Consider the following 7,098-nt stretch of genomic DNA (forward strand, 5'->3'; position numbering starts at 1 on the left):
TAGCTAGGGGGCCCACACTCCGTCCGAGTGTCGCCTAGCTAGGGGGCCCACACTCCGTCCGAGTGTCGCCTAGCTATTGGGCCCACACTCCGTCCGAGTGTCGCCTATTTAGGGGGCCCACACTCCGTCCGAGTGACGCTTAGCTAGGGGGCCCACACTCCGTCCGAGTGTCGCCTAGCTAGGGGTCCCACACTCCGTCCGAGTGTCGCCTAGCTAAGGGGCCAACACTCCGTCCGAGTGTCGCCTAGTTAGGGGGCCCACACTCCGTCCGAGTGTCGCCTAGCTATTGGGCCCACACTCCGTCCGAGTGTCGCCTAGCTATTGGGCCCACACTCCGTCCGAGTGTCGCCTACCTAGGGGGCCCACACTCCGTCCGAGTGTCGCCTAGCTAGGGGGCCCACACTCCATCTGACAGTCGCCTAGCTAGGGGGCCCACACTCCGTCCGAGTGTCGCCTAGCTAGGGGGCCCACACGCCGTCCGAGTGTCGCCTAGCTAGGGGGCCCACACTCCGTCCAAGTGTCGCCTAGCTAGGGTGTCCACACTCCGTCCGAGTGTCGCCTAGCTAGGGGGCCCACACTCCGTCCGAGTGTCGCCTAAATAGGGGGCCCACACTCCGTCCAAGTGTCGCCTAGCTAGGGGGCCCACACTCCGACCGAGTGTCGCCTAGCTAGGGGGCCCAGACTCCTTCCGAGTGTCGCCTAGTAAGGGGGCCCACACTCTGTCCGAGTGTCGCCTAGCTATTGGGCCCACACTCCGTCCGAGTGTCGCCTAGCTATTGTGCCCACACTCCGTCCGAGTGTCGCCTAGCAAGGGGGCCCACACTCCGTCCGAGTGTCGCCTAGCTAGGGGGCCCACACTCCGTCCGAGTGTCGCCTAGCTAGGGGGCCCACACTCCGTCCGAGTGTCGCCTAGCTAGGGGGCCCACACTCCGTCAGAGTGTCGCCTAGCAATGGGGCCCACACTCCGTCAGAGTGTCGCCTAGCAAGGGGGCCCACTCTCCGTCCGAGTGTCTCCTAGCTAGGGGGCCCACACTCCGTCCGAGTGTCGCCTAGCTAGGGGGCCCACACTCCGTCAGAGTGTCGCCTAGCAAGGGGGCCCACACTCCGTCATAGTGTCGCCTAGCTAGGGGGCCCACACTCCGTCCGAGTGTCGCCTAGCAAGGGGGCCCACACTCCTTCAGAGTGTCGCCTAGCTAGGGGGCCCACACTCCGTCCGCGTGTCGCCTAGCAAGGGGGCCCACACTCCGTCAGAGTGTCGCCTAGCTAGGGGGCCCACACTCCGTCCGAGTGTCGCCTAGCTATTTGGCCCACACTCCGAGTTTCGCCTAGCAAGGGGGCCCACACTCCATCAGAGTGTCACCTAGCTAGGGGGACCACACTCCATCCAAATGTTGCCTAGCAAGGGGCCCAAACTCCGTCAGAGTGTCGCCTAGCTAGGGGGCCCACACTCCGTCCGAGTGTCGCCTAGCTAGGGGGCCCACATTCCGTCCGAGTATCGCCTAGCTATTGGGCCCACACTCCGTCCGAGTGTCGCCTAGCTAGGGGGCCAGCACTCCGTCCGAGTGTCGCCTAACTAGGGTGCCCACACACCGTCCCGAGTGTCGCCTAGCTAGGGGGCCCACACTCCGTCAGAGTGTCGTCTAGCTAGGGGGCCCACACTCCGTCAGAGTGTCGCCTAGCTAGGGGGCCCACACTCCGTCCGAGTGTCGCCTAGCTAGGGGGCCCACACTCCGTCCGAGTGTCGCCTAGCTAGGGGGCCCACACTCCGTCCAAGTGTCGCCTAGCTAAGGGGCCCACACTCCGTCCGAGTGTCACCTAGCTAGGAGGCCCACACTCCGTCCGAGTGTCGCCTAGCTATTGGGCCCACACTCCGTCCGAGTGTCGCCTAGCTAAGGGGCCCACACTCCGTCCGAGTGTCGCCTAGCTAGGGGGCCCACACTCCGTCCAAGTGTCGCCTAGCTAAGGGGCCCACACTCCGTCCGAGTGTCTCCTAGCTAGGGGGCCCACACTCCGTCCGAGTGTCGCCTAGCTAGGGGGCCCACACTCCGTCCGAGTGTCGCCTAGCTAAGGGGCCCACAATCCGTCCGAGTGTCTCCTAGCTAGGGGGCCCACACTCCGTCCGAGTGTCGCCTAGCTAGGGGGCCCACACTCCGTCCGAATGTCGCCTAGCTAAGGGGCACACACTCCGTCCGAGTGTCGCCTAGCTAGGGGGACCACACTCCGTCCACGTGTCGCCTAGCTATTGGGCCCACACTCCGTTCGAGTGTCGCCTAGTTAGGGGGCCCACACTCCGTCCGAGTGTCGCCTAGCTAGGGGGCCCACACTCCGTCCGAATGTCGCCTAGCTAGGGGGCCCACACTCCGTCCGAGTTTCGCCTAGCTAGGGGGCCCACACTCCGTCCGAGTGTCGCCTAGCTAGGGGGCCCACACTCCGTCAGAGTGTCGCCTAGCAAGGGGGCCCACACTCCGTCATAGTGTCGCCTAGCTAGGGGGCCCACACTCCTTCAGAGTGTCGCCTAGCTAGGGGGCCCACACTCCGTCCGAGTGTCGCCTAGCAAGGGGGCCCACACTCCGTCAGAGTGTCGCCTAGCTAGGGGGCCCACACTCCGTCCGAGTGTCGCCTAGCTATTTGGCCCACACTCCGAGTGTCGCCTAGCAAGGGGGCCCACACTCCATCAGAGTGTCACCTAGCTAGGGGGCCCACACTCCGTCCCGAGTGTCGCCTAGCTAGGGGGCCCACACACCGTCCCGAGTGTCGCCTAGCTAGGGGGCCCACACTCCGTCAGAGTGTCGTCTAGCTAGGGGGCCCACACTCCGTCAGAGTGTCGCCTAGCTAGGGGGCCCACACTCCGTCAGAGTGTCGCCTAGCTAGGGGGCCCACACTCCGTCCGAGTGTCGCCTAGCTAGGGGGCCCACACTCCGTCCAAGTGTCGCCTAGCTAAGGGGCCCACACTCCGTCCGAGTGTCACCTAGCTAGGAGGCCCACACTCCGTCCGAGTGTCGCCTAGCTATTGGGCCCACACTCCGTTCGAGTGTCGCCTAGCTAAGGGGCCCACACTCCGTCCGAGTGTCGCCTAGCTAGGGGGCCCACACTCCGTCCAAGTGTCGCCTAGCTAAGGGGCCCACACTCCGTCCGAGTGTCTCCTAGCTAGGGGGCCCACACTCCGTCCGAGTGTCGCCTAGCTAGGGGGCCCACACTCCGTCCGAGTGTCGCCTAGCTAAGGGGCCCACAATCCGTCCGAGTGTCTCCTAGCTAGGGGGCCCACACTCCGTCCGAGTGTCGCCTAGCTAGGGGGCCCACACTCCGTCCGAATGTCGCCTAGCTAAGGGGCACACACTCCGTCCGAGTGTCGCCTAGCTAGGGGGACCACACTCCGTCCACGTGTCGCCTAGCTATTGGGCCCACACTCCGTTCGAGTGTCGCCTAGTTAGGGGGCCCACACTCCGTCCGAGTGTCGCCTAGCTAGGGGGCCCACACTCCGTCCGAATGTCGCCTAGCTAGGGGGCCCACACTCCGTCCGAGTTTCGCCTAGCTAGGGGGCCCACACTCCGTCCGAGTGTCGCCTAGCTAGGGGGCCCACACTCCGTCAGAGTGTCGCCTAGCAAGGGGGCCCACACTCCGTCATAGTGTCGCCTAGCTAGGGGGCCCACACTCCTTCAGAGTGTCGCCTAGCTAGGGGGCCCACACTCCGTCCGAGTGTCGCCTAGCAAGGGGGCCCACACTCCGTCAGAGTGTCGCCTAGCTAGGGGGCCCACACTCCGTCCGAGTGTCGCCTAGCTATTTGGCCCACACTCCGAGTGTCGCCTAGCAAGGGGGCCCACACTCCATCAGAGTGTCACCTAGCTAGGGGGCCCACACTCCGTCCAAATGTCGCCTAGCAAGGGGCCCAAACTCCGTCAGAGTGTCGCCTAGCTAGGGGGCCCACACTCCGTCCGAGTGTCGCCTAGCTATTGGGCCCACACTCCGTCCGAGTGTCGCCTAGTTAGGGGGCCCAAACTCCGTCAGAGTGTCGCCTAGCTAGGGGGCCCACACTCCGTCCGAGTGTCGCCTAGCTAGGGGGCCCACACTCCGTCCGAGTGTCACCTAGCTGTTGGGCCCACACTCCGTCCGAGTGTCGCCTAGTTAGGGGGCCCACACTCCGTCCGAGTGTCGCTTAGCTAGGGGGCCCACACTCCGTCCGAGTGTCGCCTAGCTAGGGGGCCCACACTCCGTCCGAGTGTCGCCTAGCTAAGGGGCCCACACTCCGTCCGAGTGTCACCTAGTTAGGGGGCCCACACTCCGTCCAAGTGTCGCCTAGCTAGGGGGCCCACACTCCGAACGAGTGTCGCCCAGCTAGGGGGCCCACACTCCGTCAGAATGTCGCCTAGCAAGGGGGCCCACACTCCATCAGAGTGTCACCTAGCTAGGGGGCCCACACTCCGTCCGAGTGTCGCCTAGCAAGGGGGCCCACACTCCGTCAAAGTGTCGCCTAGCTAGGGGCCCCACACTCCGTCCGAGTGTCGCCTAGCTAGGGGGCCCACACTCCGTCTGAGTGTCGCCTAGCTATTGGGCCCACACTCCGTCCGAGTGTCGCCTAGCTAGGGGGCCCACACTCCGTCCGAGTGTCGCCTAACTAGGGGGCCCACACTCCGTCCCGAGTGTCGCCTAGCTAGGGGGCCCACACTCCGTCCGAGTGTCGCCTAGCTAGGGGGCCCACACTCCGTCAGAGTGTCGCCTAGCTAGGGGGCCCACACTCCGTCAGAGTGTCTCCTAGCTAGGGGGCCCACTCTCCGTCCGAATGTCTCCTAGCTAGGGGGCCAACACTCCGTCCGATTGTCGCCTAGCTAGGGGCCCACACTCCGTCCAAGTGTCGCCTAGCTAAGGGACCCACACTCCGTCCGAGTGTCGCCTAGCTAGGGGGCCCACACTCCGTCCGAGTGTCGCCTAGCTATTGGGCCCACACTCCGTCCGAGTGTCGCCTAGTTAGGGGGCCCACACTCCGTCCGAGTGTCACCTAGCTAGGGGGCCCACACTCCGATCGAGTGTCGCCTAGCTAGGGGGCCCACACTCTGTCCGAGTGTCGCCTAGCTATTGGGCCCACACTCCGTCCGAGTGTCGCCTAGCTAGGGGGCCCACACTCCGTTCGAGTGTCGCCTAGCTAGGTGGCCCACACTCCGTTCGAGTGTCGCCTAGCTAGGGGGTCCACACTCCGTCCGAGAGTCACCTAGCTAGGGGGCCCACACTCCGTCCTAGTGTCGCCTCGCTAGGGGGCCCACACTCCGTCCGAGTGTCGCCTCGTTAGGGGGCCCACACTCCGTCAGAGTGTCGCCTAGCTAGGGGGCCCACACTCCGTCCGAGTGTCGCCTAGCTAGGGGGCCCACACTCCGTCCGAGTGTCGCCTAGCTAGGGGGCCCACACTCCGTCCGAGTATCGCCTAGCTAGGGGGCCCACACTCCGTCCGAGTGTCGCCTAGCTAGGGGGCCCACACTCCGTCCGAGTGTCGCCTAGCTAGGGGGCCCACACTCCATCTGACAGTCGCCTAGCTAGGGGACCCACACTCCGTCCGAGTGTCGCCTAGCTAGGGGGCCCACACGCCGTCCGAGTGTCGCCTAGCAAGGGGGCCCACACTCCGTCCGAGTGTCGCCTAGCTAGGGTGCCCACACTCCGTCCGAGTGTCGCCTAGCTAGGGGGCCCATACTCCGTCCGAGTGTCGCCTAAATAGGGGGCCCACACTCCGTCCAAGTGTCGCCTAGCTAGGGGGCCCACACTCCGACCGAGTGTCGCCTAGGTAGGGGGCCCACACTCCTTCCGAGTGTCGCCTAGCAAGGGGGCCCACACTCTGTCCGAGTGTCGCCTAGCTATTGGGCCCACACTCCGTCCGAGTGTCGCCTAGCTATTGGGCCCACACTCCGTCCGAGTGTCGCCTAGCTAGGGGGCCCACACTCCGTCCGAGTGTCGCCTAGCTAGGGGGCCCACACTCCATCTGACAGTCGCCTAGCTAGGGGGCCCACACTCCGTCCGAGTGTCGCCTAGCTAGGGGGCCCACACGCCGTCCGAGTGTCGCCTAGCTAGGGGGCCCACACTCCGTCCAAGTGTCGCCTAGCTAGGGTGTCCACACTCCGTCCGAGTGTCGCCTAGCTAGGGGGCCCACACTCCGTCCGAGTGTTGCCTAAATAGGTGGCCCACACTCCGTCCAAGTGTCGCCTAGCTAGGGGGCCCACACTCCGACCGAGTGTCGCCTAGCTAGGGGGCCCAGACTCCTTCCGAGTGTCGCCTAGTAAGGGGGCCCACACTCTGTCCGAGTGTCGCCTAGCTATTGGGCCCACACTCCGTCCGAGTGTCGCCTAGCTATTGGGCCCACACTCCGTCCGAGTGTCGCCTAGCAAGGGGGCCCACACTCCGTCCAAGTGTCGCCTAGCTAGGGGGCCCACACTCCGTCCGAGTGTCGCCCAGCTAGGGGGCCCACACTCCGTCCGAGTGTCGCCTAGCTAGGGGGCCCACACTCCGTCAGAGTGTCGCCTAGCAAGGGGGCCCACACTCCGTCAGAGTGTCGCCTAGCAAGGGGGCCCACTCTCCGTCCGAGTGTCTCCTAGCTAGGGGGCCCACACTCCGTCCGAGTGTCGCCTAGCTAGGGGGCCCACACTCCGTCAGAGTGTCGCCTAGCAAGGGGGCCCACACTCCGTCATAGTGTCGCCTAGCTAGGGGGCCCACACTCCGTCCGAGTGTCGCCTAGCAAGGGGGCCCACACTCCTTCAGAGTGTCGCCTAGCTAGGGGGCCCACACTCCGTCCGAGTGTCGCCTAGCAAGGGGGCCCACACTCCGTCAGAGTGTCGCCTAGCTAGGGGGCCCACACTCCGTCCGAGTGTCGCCTAGCTATTTGGCCCACACTCCGAGTGTCGCCTAGCAAGGGGGCCCACACTCCATCAGAGTGTCACCTAGCTAGGGGGCCCACACTCCATCCAAATGTTGCCTAGCAAGGGGCCCAAACTCCGTCAGAGTGTCGCCTAGCTAGGGGGCCCACACTCCGTCCGAGTGTCACCTAGCTAGGGGGCCCATATTCCGTCCGAGTATCGCCTAGCTATTGGGCCCACACTCCGTCCGAGTGTCGCCTAGCTAGGG

Source organism: Dendrobates tinctorius, unplaced genomic scaffold, assembly GCF_039654945.1.
Source record: "Dendrobates tinctorius isolate UK_male_01 unplaced genomic scaffold, ASM3965494v1 ptg000044l, whole genome shotgun sequence".
NCBI classification, from domain to species: domain Eukaryota; kingdom Metazoa; phylum Chordata; class Amphibia; order Anura; family Dendrobatidae; genus Dendrobates; species Dendrobates tinctorius.